The 15,764-nt window shown below is 39.6% G+C and overlaps 1 protein-coding gene across 6 annotated transcripts in view; it reads left to right on the plus strand.

Annotated features, from left to right (window-relative positions):
* KCTD8 (potassium channel tetramerization domain containing 8) overlaps window positions 1-15,764 on the plus strand; it is a 168,461-nt gene that overhangs the window by 15,384 nt on the left and 137,313 nt on the right. The window lies entirely within an intron of this gene.

The raw sequence follows: 15,764 nt of genomic DNA on the forward strand, positions 1-15,764 counted from the left end.
AAGCATATGCAACACTTAAGGCCTCAAAATAGGACTTCATTAAGATTTAAGTGGTGTATAGGTCTGTGTTAGTTCTCCCTGCAAGGGGACATTTTAATGCTCATGAGTGAGCGTTTGCATGATAGAATCCAATGTCTATTACTTAATTGGTATTCAGTTTCTTAATTGTTTTTAATATATAGCCATACCAGTCAGGGGCCAAGCAGTGATAATTTGTTATTTTTATGTTTGTAGTAATTATGTCAATAATTTTTAATTGTTTTTAACTAATATATGGGAACAAATGAATAAGGTCTGTTTCATAAATATGGACAGACCATTTTGGGAGAGCAATATTGGATAGAAGAATACACTGATTCCCACTGCAGAATGTTGGCAAACTCTCATGTGTCATCATTTCTACAAAGACTTTAAGGTATAAAGCATGTATATATAGAAAAGTGTCACACCCACACTGACATCAATGAGAATTTCACATGTACAACAAAAGGAGAATAAACCCGCCTTGTTATCAATAATCATTTCTATCAAACGAAACTTCTCCTATTCTATCTTCCAAGCATTATATGTATCTGATTATTCAGATGTGTGTAAAACTGTTTGAGTGCTGCATAACTGGAGATGGAAGAAAAAAGTTTGTGTGTGTGTGTGTCGCTACAATTCATACTGTGCCAATGTGATGACTGACTTCTTATGACTGGAGCTGTTCAAAACTAAGAATTTTTTGTAAAACAACCACCCCCCCCACACACACAAACAAAAGCTTTTTGCTTTGAAAAATGTTGGAATCTGAATATTTTTTTGGCCATCTGTATTTATGACACTTCACTTATGAGGGGAGTCAGTATGGGATAACCATAGATAAATTATCTATCATAGAAGTTAAAGATGGGAAAGATGTATTGGGTCATATAGAACATCTTTCTGAAAACACAAGCTAGTGCCCTATTGTACTAGGGTTTTGTTCAATCTAGTTTTCCAATCTACCATTCCATCACTTCCTATGGGAGACTGTTATCCAGTCTAATAGATCTTACTGACGGTATTTTTTTTCCTGAAGGTTACTTTTTAATTTTGTCCTTTTTTTAAAAAAATTTCATTATTCTACTTTGGGTGGTCAGAGTAAATCAAGCTGGCGGGAGCAAACAAAAGAAGTAGCCTCAGCAGATATTGCAGTATCATCTGGGGGAGGAGATAGGGTCCAACCTAGGTCTCATTTACAGGGGGTGACCACCACCTTCTCTAGCATTACACCTGCAGACCAACCCATTGTTGACTCTGCTGCTGTGTTGTATCCCATCCCCTACTCTTTGTCTGTCTTGTCTATTTAGAGTGTGAGCTCTTTGGGGAAGGCACTGTGGGGTCATATTGTCACAGCTAGCCCATTGGCACCATCGTTATACTTATATTAAAAAATAATACTACTCCTGGTTATATTCTTTGTACTCATTTAAATAATTACTCATCATAGTTGGTATTTACAGCCTTCTAATATTTATATTTCTCTCCCTCCCTATTAACAATTTGTTAGATAAGACGTGTATTTAATTCTTTTAATGTCCTTGTACTTCAGAAGCCTCAACCTCTGACCATTTTAATTCTTTCCTGAAACTTCTTCAGTTTTTCCAGAGTCTCTGTGGGAAATAACTAAATGCAATATTCTACGTGCAGCTGCTCCAGGACTATAGAGAGAGGTACTGTTATGCCCCTGTTCTGTCCCATGGCACCACTGTATACACAGCTGTAATTGCATTGGGCTTTTCTGCTGTCACATTGTAAACTTCTTCTGTCTAATCTGCTGTCCATTATTTTCCCTACCTCACTTTCAGCATTGCTGCTTTCCAGGTTCCTCCCTACTATTGTGTGTAGTTTTTCTAGGGCTGTCAATTAATTGCAGCTAATGCTTGCGATTACCTCAAAACAAATTAACTAGACTAAAAAAAACATCATGATTAATCACAGTTTTAATTGCACTGTTAAACAATAATAGAATACCAATTTAAATTTATTATAAATATTTTGGGTATCTTTCTACATTTTCAAATATATTGATTTCAGTTACAACACAGAATACAAAGTGTACAGTGCTCACTTTATATTTTTTATTTCAGATATTTGCACTGTAAAAAAGATAAAGGAAATAGTATTTTTCAATTCACCTCATACAAGTACTGTAGTGCAATCTTACAAATGTAGAATAATTTTTTTAAATAACTGCACTCAAAAACAAAACATTGTAAAACTTTAGCGCCTACAAGCTGAAGCATGAAGGGGCATACAAATGTTCAGCAAATCTGGCATGTGAATATCTTGCTATGCTGACTCCAACAGTGCCGTGTTTTCACTTTCACGTGACATTGTAAATAAGATGCGGGCAGCATTATCTCCTGTAAATGTAAACAAACTTGTTTGTCTGAGTGAACGGCTCAAAAAGAAGTAGGACTGAGTGGACTTGTTGGTTCTAAAGTTTTATTTTTGAGTGCAGTTCTGTAAAAACCCAAATAATTCCACATTGGTAAGTTGTACTTTCATGATAAAGAGATTGCACTATAGTACTTGTATAGGGTGAACTGAAAAAATACTATTTCTTTTGTTTATCTTTTTAATAGTGCGAATATTTGCAATTAAAATAATATAAAGTAAGCACTGTATACTTTGTATTCTGTGTTGTAACTGAAATCAATATATTTGAAAATGTAGAAAAACATCTAAAATTTATTATAAATTTTTAAATTGGTATTCAATTATTGTGTAACAGTGCAATTAAAACTGTAATTAATCACAACTGTTTTTTAAATGTTGTGATTAATTACAATTTATTTTTTTAATCGTTTGACAGCCTTAATCTTTTCATATTATTTTCCTCAGCTACATGGGGCTTTTAGATCATTTTTATTGTATTTTTGCAATTTGAATCTCATTTTGAGCTTGATTCTGCTACCCTCCTGTTGAGTAGCACCCTACATCACGAGTAGTCCCATTGATCATAAAATTGATTTTTCGGTGGTGACAAGTTCCAGTATGGGTTATAATTGGTGATAAACCTCAACCTTCTTTAGGATCCTTATTGCAAGATAATTTGTGATGGCATGGTACCTTGTTTTTTTAAATCTGGGCCACAAATCTTCTTAAGTATGGAGTTGCTGATCAGGATTATTCCCGCTTCTGTCTTCTAAAAATTTTCGTCCAGAGCTTGGCTCAGTTCGATAGTTGGTAGCTGAGTTCCTGGGTCTCTTCGTAGTGAGAAGTACCTGTTGGCTGTGTACTTGTTTCACTTCTGCTCTTTCTAAAGGTTCTGATCTTGCTTGATATCACATTGCCTCATCATTCCTCATTTCCCATTTGTATCTGCTCTGTGGTTTCAATTTGTGACATCTCTCTTGTGGATTGTTTTCTTTCAGCTAAGTCTGTAGTTCACAGATAAGTATAGATCATCCATAAATATAGCTTATTAATTGCCTCCTTTGCTACTCATAATATCTGAGTGTGCCCAGTCAGAGTAAAACTCTTTTGTTTGCTCTCTCTCTCTCTGTTGACGGCTTTGGAGCTGATCCTGTGAAATACTCAGTACCTCTAGCATTGTGTTCAGTACCCTCAGCCTTCATTCACTCCAAAGGGGGACTGGGCCAGTGCTGTGTTGCTGCTATTCTCCCATAGACTAGCGGGTGCGGTGAAGATACTCTGTGCCGACGGGAGAGAGCTCTCCAATTGGCATAAAAAAACTACGCCTGTGAGCAGCATAAGCTCTCCTGCCAACATAGCGCTGTGCACACTGGCACTTATGTCGGTGTAACTTATGTCGCTTGGGGGGTGGAATATTCATGACTGCATGACTTAAGTTTTGCCAACATAGGCAGTAGAGTATACGTAGTCTTAGGTAAGCATATAAATCCTTTCCTGTGATGGGGTGTATAAACCCCACCCTGCCAGTTACTAAGGGGGCTACAGCTAATTGGTGGACTATCGACAGCTGGCACAAAAGCCTGCAGACCAAGCAGGATGGGCTGCTGTCAGGGAGCCTGAGGCCATGTCCACACTACAGCTAGTACAGCTACAGAACATGGATGCTTCCTGCGTTGATAAAGGAGGTTTTCCTATCAAGGTAGGTAATGCACCCCCCTTCCCTAGCAGCGGTAGCTAGGTGGATGGAAGAATTCTTTCAATCTGCACCTACTTTGGGGATTAGGTTGACTTAACTGCGGTGCTTGGGGGTGTGAATTTTTCACACTGTTGACCACTGTAGGTACGTCAGCCTAAGTTTGAAGCGTAGAGCAGGGCTGAGGGAGGACTTTGCATCACCCACAAACTGGCAGAAAGTGGCACAAGGTGCCGATACTCTCAGGGAGAAAGCATTGTGAAGAATTGCTCTCTGAAAGGGGCCTGGAGGCAGGAAGTGGACCAGAGTCTGAGCAGTGAATCAGAGGAAGCAGACCTTAGCTGCTGAATATAGGGTCCTTGGATTGGAACACAGAGTAGTGGAATGGCCTGGGTTCCTTTTCTGACCTCAAGAAAGGGATGTAAAAGCCCCTGGATAGAAAGAGAGACAAAGACTTTTGAGCCCAAGGTGGGACTGAAAGTCTGGGATAAGATTATTAGACTTGTTTTATTGGACTTATTATTACCCTGGAAGAGGCGGGACTGTAAATGACCTCGTTGGAGGGCTGAATTGTGAGAAGAGGTAAGCCACCCTAGGCTCAGAGAGGCTATTGACAGGTGGTGCCAGTTGAAGAGACTGCTATACCATGCTTATCCATGGGGGGGTGCACTCGCTGGTGGGTGACCTCCCTATACTTCTCAGAACTTCCTTGAGGAACCAGGAACCCAGTGCGGCTCTCTTCTTATGCAAGGCAAGACTGAGACTTGCATCCCCCTGAATAAGGGGCAGCACATATCTGTACCATCCCAGGAGATGCCCAGGCAACCAATAGTCACAGTTTCTTCCCTAATTTTCCCCTTACTCCAGAGGGAAAGGGATCATCTGCTACTGATTATCAAGAGCAGATTACTCCTCCTCACACTTCTGTCAAAGCTCTGCCCGGTAACCCACAACCTCTCCACCCACTCCTTGCCCACCTGGGGCGGGGGGAAGTATCCCTACAGAGCCTGCTCTTCCTTCCCCTGCAGAAAGGGTGTGCAAGACAGTACAAATGTGCCTAGAAAGCTATAAAATGACCAGTTCAAATGGTCAAAATAATGTTCACCTGTGTACACCGATGTTAAGGGGTTTTTTTTGATTGAGTTAGCTTAACTTGACTGAGCAAACTCACTTGAATAATTCATCATCTTTTTTTGCTCATTTAGAAAAACTGCTTGTTTGCACAATGTTTAGTGCAATGTACAGCCAGTGCTGTTTCAGACCTTTGGGCATTATTGGAGCACAAATAATAAAACATAAAGATACTTAATGTGTTTACTTTTAGAACTTATAAGGAACTCTGATACTGCAGTGGTGAACCCATTGGAAAATTTTAGTTATCTAGGGCACATTCGTACAATGTGCTGACCATTCTTGGAATGAGTGTAACAAATTTCATTTAAGTGAACATCAGTTAAAGTGTCCCTTCTCTGAATGTGCTGAGGTCTACCTGCTTTTAAAATACTTCCTTTTTTCATATACACTGCAATGTAAAATTTAAAAGATAAAAAATTATGAAATTGAAGAACTGGACTATTCCTTCCCTCCTACCCCCTTATAGATTTAGTGTATATATGGGTCAAATAAAATGTTTACTGTATTGAGGTATCACTTTACAGAGTTAGAGTAGTGGAATAATATTCCAAGTACTTAATATTGCTTAGTGTTGGGGGAGTCTCTAACAGGACCCATGTGTATTGCAGTGACTTGCACACTAAGGGCTAGTTTTAAGTATTGTGGCAGCTTCATCTCAGAATAGCTTTGCATGTGTGTCAGTCCTAACATTCTATTTATGTAGCCTTTTGTGTTTTAATGTTGTTTTTCACATGCAGAGATTTGGCATGCAATGAAACATCTTAGTCCCCGTTTACCTTAGTTTTGCACCATTGTAACTGCAGTCATTACATGGAACTTTCATTTTGGGAATACATTACTTTTCAAAAGAGAGTGATCAGGGTTTAAAAACAAATAATCAAAACATTATACTCACAAAGCCAATACAGTTAACATGGTTTAAACATAATTCTAAATAAGTTCAAGTGACACAGATTAAAAATACGTCCTCCTAGTTTAGAGTTTAAAGTTAGTATAAGAATGGATTGTATTTATTTTTACAGTGTCAGCGAGCACACTGCGGACTGGACACCGTAAAATAAATGCAATCTATTATAATATTAACTTTAAAGTCTAAATTAGGAGGATGTTGTTTTTAAAATTCTTTGACTTTCACGCCATGCAACCACATTCGAGTCAATGGGAATGTACAGGGTGTAAATCAGTGCAGAATTTGGCTCATTGTCCATAGTGGATAGGTAAACTGAATTTAAACCCTGTTAACTTGAACTTCCTTATTTAAAATGGTATTTAAAACCAATTCAGATAACTAGGCATAGTCTCCAACATATGTGGGGTAATAGCTTGTCCTCTATAGAAGACTATGGGCTACAAATTGTTTTTTGTTAATTATAGTGAAGTGTGGAGAGAGTGTTATTAAGGTTCAGTGACATTAGGAAGAGAAGCACAATGCAGCCTTGTTATCAGGGGTGGCATTATAATATTGAACTTACAAAGAAATGTTTTTAGTTGCTCTTACTTATGCAACAGTCTATCAAAATTATGAACACTTCTATAGCAACATCTCTTCTCGTGGGCGATGGCTCCGCAGATGTGATAATGATAAATTGAACTCTATGATAATTAAATTACTGTTTCAAGATTGCACTTTACAGGCCAGCCAAAGGAGTTAAATAGTTCCCGGTTGGTCTTAGGTTCATTTTCAGGTGGGAGAAGAACTTTCCCTAATCTTTCCTGGCACCATTTATAGTCTGTTTTCTGCTGGGATTTAAAAATATCTAAAACTGAAATTAAAGCCCCGTTTTGCATTTGTGGTTGTCACAACCTTGTTATCTTTCCTGGTAACTTTCTGAAAACTGGCTGGGCATGAACTGAGTTTCTGCATGCTCACCTCTCAGAGTAAAAATAAATATTTAAATTAAGTAGTTTGAATAAGTTTACTCTTGTTGGGTCTACTAATTTCTGTACATTCAAACAGTGATTTTCAAAGAGTGAAACTAATACTACAATTATAATGGCAACTACCAATTGACTTTTTGCAGACCACATCAATGAAAAGAGAGAACAGAGTCAGAGAACAAAAACTGCTATTTTAAAAGCACCTTGTAGGACAGTAAAATGCATGCAGGGAAAGTGCCGATTTTGTCACTATTTTTAATCAATATTTGGGGGTGGGGGATGCTGATTACTGCACCAGTGTTCTACTCTGCGTATTCTGTTTCTTGTAAACAGCTGAATTCTGACACTTGTCCTTTTTTTCCTGAAATACAAGCAGCTTTAGTTATCTCAATGATACTGGCAAAGTAAGTTGAATCACAAGCTAGAAATTGTGATTCTAGTGGGGGGGGATGATGGATAAAAATCTATGTTCTAAGTAGCGTTGCCAACTTTGTAATCGCACAAACCTGAACACCCTTGCCCCGCCCCCTGCCCTGCCCCTTCCCCTTCCCCGAGGCCATGTCCCTTTCCTGCCCCTTCTCTGAGGCCCCACTCCCCGCTCACTCCATCCTCCCTCCTTCTGTCGCTCACTCTCCCCCACCCCCACTCACTTTCACTGGGAAGGGGGTTGGAGTGTGGGAGGGGGTGAGGGCTTTGGCTGGGTGTGCAGGCTCTGGGGTGGGGCTGAGGGGTTCAGAGTGCAGGAGGGGGCTCAGGGCTGGGGCAGGGGGTTGGGGTGAGGGAAGAGGTTTGGGGTGCGGGCTCTAGGAGGGAGTTTGCGTGTGGGAGGGGCTCAGGGGCAGGGGTTTGTGATGTGGGAGAGGGTAGGGGCGTGTGCTCTGGCTGGGCTGTGCTTACCTCTGGTGGCTCCTGGAACCAGCTGGCATGTCCAGCTTAGGGACAGCCAGGTGGCTCCATCCGCTGCGCCCGCCTGCAGGCACTGCCCCCGCCTGAAGGCACTGCCCCCACAGCTCCTATTAGCTGAGGTTCCTGGCCAATGGGAGGTGTGCAGTCAGTGCTCTGGGTGGGGCGCTGGGGCAGCGTACGGAGACCCCCCTGACTCCCTCTGCGCCTAGGAGCCAGATATGCCAGCTGGTTCCAGGAGCCGCGCTGAGCCAGGGCAGGTAGGGAGCCTGACTTAGCCCTGCTGCGCCGCTGGTCGGATGTTTGGCCTATTAAAATCACCTGGATTGCTTTTAATAGTCACCAGGAGTTTGAGGCCAATTCCGGTGGACTCCCAGCCAATCTGGAGTGTTGGCAACACTAGTTCTAAGTCTATAGAAAGAGACAAGAATGGACACAAAGGGAAGAGTAGCCTAATCCTGCTTCTCAGGATTGCTTTTTAGCTCACAAAAACCAATGGTAGTGTCAACAGCAGTAGAAACAATAACCTAGCTGCCTGGAAAGCCAGATTGTAAAAGTAAATTTTGCAAACACCAGACTTTTTTGTGCAAGTTATACGTATATATTTCTATGGTTTTCAAATTCTGGACTTCAGTGACTACCAAGAGAAAATTAACCTACAACACTTCTGTCTTTCTGAATCTGATCACTATTTATGTTTATACATGGCTTCAATCCTGTGTACATGTAACAAATTAAGACTGTGAAAACTTGAATGAATATTGTTTCCTTTTTTCTAGTCTCTAAGTTTCGTGCTGTAGTTTTGATTATTAAATGGGGAAAAGAGTATGGAAAAACCAGATTATTTTTCTGTAGTTTTTGGAAAGTAGAGACATCTGGTATCTAAATGGTCCAAATCTGTAACTAGACTGTTTTTCAATTAATAACAAGTCTAATTCAAAATTTTCTTTAACAAAAACATATTATTTCTGTAAATGTGGAAAACAAAAATTGGAAGGCGGTGTTGGCATAGCTCCACTGCTCTTCTCTTTTCCCATTCTGAGCAGTTTCTGTTCTTTTGCTGTTTTTACCTGCTTTCATTTTCATGCAGTGTGTCTCTCTGCCTCTTAATTCTGTGACATTGTGTCAGAGAACTTGCAGTAAGAGAAAGCAGAGTGTTGTGAATGCAGGAGTAAAAGTGTTGTGAACCTAGTATGAATGTTGAAACACATTTTAACTAGAGTTTTAAGCTTTCCCATATGTGCCCATTCTTAGATAGAATTATTCTAAATTGAGCCAGTCAGATGCATTTAGAAAGTCTTCTTTTAATTAACAAGAAACCTTTCTGTACATCTCTGGTACATTGACAAGGGAAGTCGCATAAAGTTGATTTGGAGAGGGCATTCTTGAGTACCTCTTTTCATCTCAGCATTTGTTCAAGTCATCAGGTAGAAAGAAGTGCAAATACTTAGCTGTGCTCTCCCAGTTCAATTGCCCTGGGAGAAATAACTGGAGTGTCTTCTGGGGCATGCTTCGTCAACAGAATTATTAACTAAATCTGATTGTAGAATCTCTGTTGTGGGTGGTATGTAAATCAGAAAGAACTCACCTTCACTTTCAGATTCCAGATTCAGCTTGCAGGGCTTAATCCTGACTGAGTTCGTACATTAAAGTAGTGACCAATGGCACAGTGAGGTAGTTAATTTGAGTATGTTTAAAAGTGAGAGTGCAAGAAAAATTGAAATTTTTATTTATACATTAAAACAATCTTTAGAAGCAAGTGAGACATAAAGACGCAAAATTTTTGCTGTTACTATATTTGATCTTTTTGAAAATACCGTAGTGTTTGTGGTTGCCGTTTGCTCAGATTTTGTGCAGAAATTCAGCAGGCAGAGCTAAAATGAATAGACTAAAGATGTAACATGTTGAAAAGAGCAGTGTGTTTGGTCAGATAATGTTTCAGAGTTTATCTGAGATTTCTTGGGGATAATTATTAATTAGATAATTTTGGGTTGTGGTGTGATTACATAAGACTTAGCCTATATTTGATGATTCAGGAAAAGATTTTCAGAAGTCCCTCAGTGACTTTGAAGCCTGTCCTATTAAATCACTTAGGCATTTTACCCATAACCTTGAGAAAATCTAGTTATTTAGACATCAATTTTAGCCAAGCCTCAACCCAGCCTGCAGTACTCATGTTTACATCCGGTTACATTCCTACCTACCTTTAAAGCACCTGCAATTGAGATAATTAGGCATCAAAATTGGTAGAATTATGCTAATAAATAATAGCATCTACAACTTCACTCTCCTCTTTACTCTCCACTTCACTTTGACTCTTCTGTCCCTCTCTCCCAGTGCAAGTCGCCCTGCCAACCCCATCCTAAGATCATCCCCTTCATCTGCTTCCTCCACACCAGGTCTCATATTATTGAGCATCTCCGGTAGAATTCCTGTGACCAGTCTAACTTCCTCTACTCCATATTCACTCACGTCTCCTTCAGTTCTGCCATCTTCCTTGCCAAACAACTGTCTCCAGCTTCACTGAATCTCACACCTGCAATCCCAACTGCCTTTGACTCACTCCTCTATCCATCATCACCTCCTTCCTCTGTTGCTTCCTTCATGTAGGATCTTTCTTATCTCTTCCAAGAGAAAATTGACAAAGTTCTCATTGAAAATTTCTCATCGCCTCAACTTGGCTTCTCTTCCCTGCGACTCTCATCTCCTTCTCCCCTACCAAAGATGCAGATATTTCTCATCAGCTTTCATCCTTTAACCCCTCCATTTCACCTAGTGACCCCCTCCCACCTCTTGGTCTCCCTTGGGCACACTCTCATCCTCTCCCTTACTCTTCTCCTTAACCTCCCACTCTCCTCTGTCTCTTTCTCTTCACAATACGAGCATGCTTTAGTCTCTTCCATCTTAAAAAACCCCGCTGTTGGGCCCAAATCCCCTTTTCCTTTCATCTCTAAGTTTATCGCATGTGCTGTTTACAATCCTTTTTCTGGAGTTCCTCTCCTCCAGTTGCATCGTAGGCCCTCTCCAATGGGGCTTCTGCCCCTTGTACTCCACTGAAACTGCTCTTGCCAAAATCTCCAGTGACCTCAGCACCACTACTCCTTCTTCATTCACCGTGACCTGTCTGCTGTCTATCACGCTCTTCTTGAAATCTTGTCCTCCCTCTGCTTCTGTGACCCTGTTTTCTCTTGGTTCTTCTACTGCCTCCCTACTCACTCCTTCTACTTTTCAGCTTAAGCTTGACATGGCTAATACCGACCTCTGAATCTTCCCCCCCCCCCCACTCCCAGGTCGCCCTGCTACTTCTTTTTTGATCACTATAGACAATACCACCATCCTGCCAGTTACTCACCCCAGGGTCATCTGTGATTCTGATGTCTCTCTAGGTGCTCACATCCAGGCCATGTCTACATTTTTGTCAATTTTCTCTGCAAAAACATCTGTAAGGTATCTCTTTTTTTGTCATCTACATAGCTAAAAATCTCATCCAGGCTCTCATCGCATGTCTCAATTGCAGCAACATCCTTCTCTGTGGTCTTGACAAATGCAGTCCTGCCCTCCCCCACTTGTATCCATTCATGTTGCTGCTGTGAAGACCATTTTCCTACCTTGTTGCTTTGATAGTGTCACCACTCTTTGCAACCAAACACGAGGTCACCCTTCTCTATCACATCAAACACAAGCTGCTTGTTTTCACTTTCAAGACTTTTCATTGCCTGTCCGCACCCTATCTATCATCTTCACAATCAAGCTGCCGACTCCAGTCTCCAATTAGCCCATCACAGCAGCCTCCATCACCTGCTTTTTAAAGTTTCAAACAAGGACCTTCATGCTTTCTCTCATGCCGCTCCTCACCGTTGGCTGGACTTCTTCTTACACATCTTCAAAACTAACTCATTATCTTCCACAAAAAGCTTCTTTTCTGTGATGTCTACAAAAACCTTGATAATGGTTAGGCTGCTGGTGCGCTGAGATCACTGCCTATCATGCTGACCAATAATGTGGTGTTTCCTTATACTCCACTGTCAGTTGGTTTGTATCCACTTGTCTCTTGTCTTACCCTCGGTCCCTTCCCCAAGGGCCTTAAACTGTGTGTGTGGTCTGTGTCCATACAGCACCTTGTGTGGTGGTGCCTTGGTTCACTCACTACAAAGGCTCCTAGGCACTCTGATAACACAAATTATAATGTGACCACATTTAATTGTGCAAGTGCCATTTCCCCCCTCCAATTAGTGGAAGCTAGGCTGAATCCTGACTATAAATCCATTATAAATCAGACCCATATAGCATTCAGGTAGCATATTAATAAAATGCTATTGCCATAAATATGATAAATAAAACCTGCCAAATCTGTGAGAGTACATTCCTAGGTGCACCATTTTTTTTAGAGTCAGCTTTGTTTTCCTGCTTTGGTGAATGCAACATCTTACAGAAGAAATAGTGAAACTGCTGATCACCGCCAGAACTGTATTTGGTACCATTTGCTAATTTAAGGAGAGAGGCCAAGGATTGACCTCTTATAGCTAGTCCATTTGTGTCAGGATAGATGGTTATTGGTCGGGATGTATGGGAAAGATTGCATTGTTCCTGAATCTAACCATTTTCTATGAATATAAGCCGATATCTTAGATCGCATACTCCAAAGACTTACGTGCATTCTTAAGCATATGCATAGTAAAGAGTGCTACTGACTTCAGTGCACAAATTCAAACATATGCAAACGTCTTTCCAGGATTAGGGTCTTAAATCCCAAGGGTTGTTAAGATGGCATTTTTCATGAGCAGTACAATTTCATGAACATTTTAAAAATATAAAATAGGAATAGTTCCTTGGATTTTTAAAAAAATTAATTCAGTACTTCACTTTATTCACTTTTTAAACTGGAAAGCAGGAAGATAAAAGTTCTTGCTTGTAGGTAGGGAAAGAGATATAAACAACACCCCTAATTGAATAAACTGAATGGCACACTATTCCTACATCCCAGATCCTGCTGTTAAAGGTCTAAAATGAACTTAAATCTGGCTACACGATATGGAGTAGAGTAGAAAATCTGAAGATGTCTTGCTCCTGGCATATGGTCACCTGGAAAACTCATTTTGTAAATTAAATGATTTGGGGTACTTTCAGACGTGAGTGAAAAATAGTAACTGCAATTGTTAGTACTGTGGCTGATATGCAGCTATGGATAGACTAATCTTTATTGTGGTTAAAATGCATAGAGTGGTTTGCAAGAGCTGTGTAAAACTGTTTCTCTTATTGCAAAAGTCTAAAATCTTCTGCGGTTTGACAGGATTTGCCATCATTTTGCTATTGTTAATGTATTTCAAGAAAAAAAAAAAAACCTTAGGGGTTTTTTTTAGTGACAAAACTAACAACAAATAGTTCTTACTGTTTTTTATGACCCAAGGACAACATTTTAATAAATAAGAATGTAAAGTTAGGTTTCTAGAGCTATACTTAGGTACCCCCAAAAGTGGACAATTTTCAAAAGGCTAAGTGGAGTTCAGTGGGAACTTTCAGGTGCTCAGCGCTTTTGAATAGTAGGCACTAAGTGTTGATTTAGGAGCCCATGTTGAGGCTGCTGTTTTTGGAAAGGTTGGCTCTAGTGAATAGCCAATACTTACTAGCTTCACTCTTGGTGAGAAACTTCACCTGTTTCACTGTTGGCTGCTTCTGTTAATTTTGAAGGTTTAACAACAGAGAAATTATGGCATTTTTACTGACATTCCCACTGTTTTCTAGCAGTGATTAGTTCTCATTCTGTAATTCACTTAATTTAATTGGTCAACAACAGTGAAATTACTGTGCAAGTACAGTGCTGATAAAAGTGATCAACCACATAGTTAGCTTTCCAGTGGAATTGCCATAATGCTACTGCAAAGTGCCATGTAGTATTTGAGTATAACTCAGGAAGTGAAGCGTATTGAATGTTTCACCTTGTAACCCTATAAAAATTACTGTTTTGGAGCTAGTTAATGGATTTACAAGTTACTTATGTGTGTAAGTGGTTTTACTGAGCATTTGTCTTTTGAAAACACTTCACTTCTCAATGAAGAAGGAGTAAACTGTCTCAGATAAAAATAACAGGACTAAACTTTATTTAAAACTGTGACTTGAATATTTCCTAAAGTTTAAAAAGTTAACTTTTAATTGTTAAGCATTGCTGCTTTTCCTACTTACAGCTAGCACTGAAACAGAAATGTTATTGAAATAAAGAAACTTCAAGAGAAAGGTCTTGCAAGACTTCTGGCCCAATTTCTTAACCATGGAGTTTTGGATAAGCTTCAGCTATTTATTGGAAAGGAGCCTTCAAACTCTTTTTGAAATTAACTCATTAGACAGAAACATGGGAACTGCCACATTGCAACAGACAATCCAATCCAGTATCATTTCTGTGATAGCAGCCACTGCCAGCTACTTAACTGTAAAACTCCAATAATGCAGCTAAATGTAAAAGAAACAGTAATGACATACTAGGGTTCAGGAAAAGGGAGAGGACAGCTTCTTTCTGAACCCACATGATGAATTCATATTATTTACTACTTGTTTATTAGTATCCTTATTGAATCTGGGAACAGCACATGCATACTAAAGGCCTGATCCAAAGCTCATGAAGTAAAAAGTGTGGGATAGGAAAAAGAGCCACTTGGGTAGGACTGTCAAGCCTCCAGGATTGTCCTGAAGTCTCCAGGAATTAAAGATGAATCTTTAATAAAGATTATGCCATGTGATGAAATCTCCAGGAAGACGTTCACCCAAATTTGGCAACCCTATACTTGGGCCAAGAAACATATTTCTTCCACACTTATCTCAACATTCTTTCCCCTCTTCATCATTGTGTAGACTTTAATTATCTCTCCATAATCCTGGATAGCTGTGTCCTAACTGATTTAATACAGTATGCTTTGGCCGTCTCATCTATTTTACCTGTTTCATGGAAAAAAAGTTCTGCTTAAATTTGCTCTTGTAGTTTAAACATCCTTTCTCTTAGGATGTGAAACCTGTATTTTTAAGTACTCCATATCACAGCATGGAGATTTTTGGTAATTTCATTTTATCAAAGCTTTTTATAATTTTGAATAATTCCTTTTGGATGTCTCAGTCTTGTCTTTTCCCATGAGTGTATAATCACTTTTTTCATCTTTTCCTAATAGCAAGTATAGCAAACTAATATTATTCAAGCCTAGAATCATCCTACTTGCCCTACTTTACACATTTTACAAATATGTGGCAGGCAGCCCTGTTTTTTTTCACTTTTGGTGTTTTGTTTTATCAAGTTTGAGTTGCTTTAATGTGACAGTTCAATTCCTGCCTAAACTTTCCAGCTTAGACACTTATTTCCACGCAACTCTGACACTGCTTTCATTTGGTGACTGAAAAGCTATCCACGTTTCTTTTGGGTAAAAAAGAAAGCCTTTCTTCAACTGTGTATGAATCAAATGTGAACAATGCAAAATTCTCTTGAGCTGTATTAAGATGACCATAAAGACTGAATGTTACTTAGCATCTGAGATTACAAAAAGCATGTATTGTAAAAGTGTTACTATAGCAGCATAGAAAATGTTGAACTGTGAAGTCAAAGGTACGAAATACTACACAGTTTGATGTCCTATGTTAGATGGAAATGTGCATAGGGAAATTCCTATTAAAACAAAGTGGGAGTCAGTTTAAAATAGCCATATGTCCACATGGAACACACATCTTTGAAAACAGTGAAAACAATAGAGACTAGGTGATACAAAGAGAGTTGATC

Source organism: Natator depressus, chromosome 4, assembly GCF_965152275.1.
Source record: "Natator depressus isolate rNatDep1 chromosome 4, rNatDep2.hap1, whole genome shotgun sequence".
NCBI lineage: Eukaryota > Metazoa > Chordata > Testudines > Cheloniidae > Natator > Natator depressus.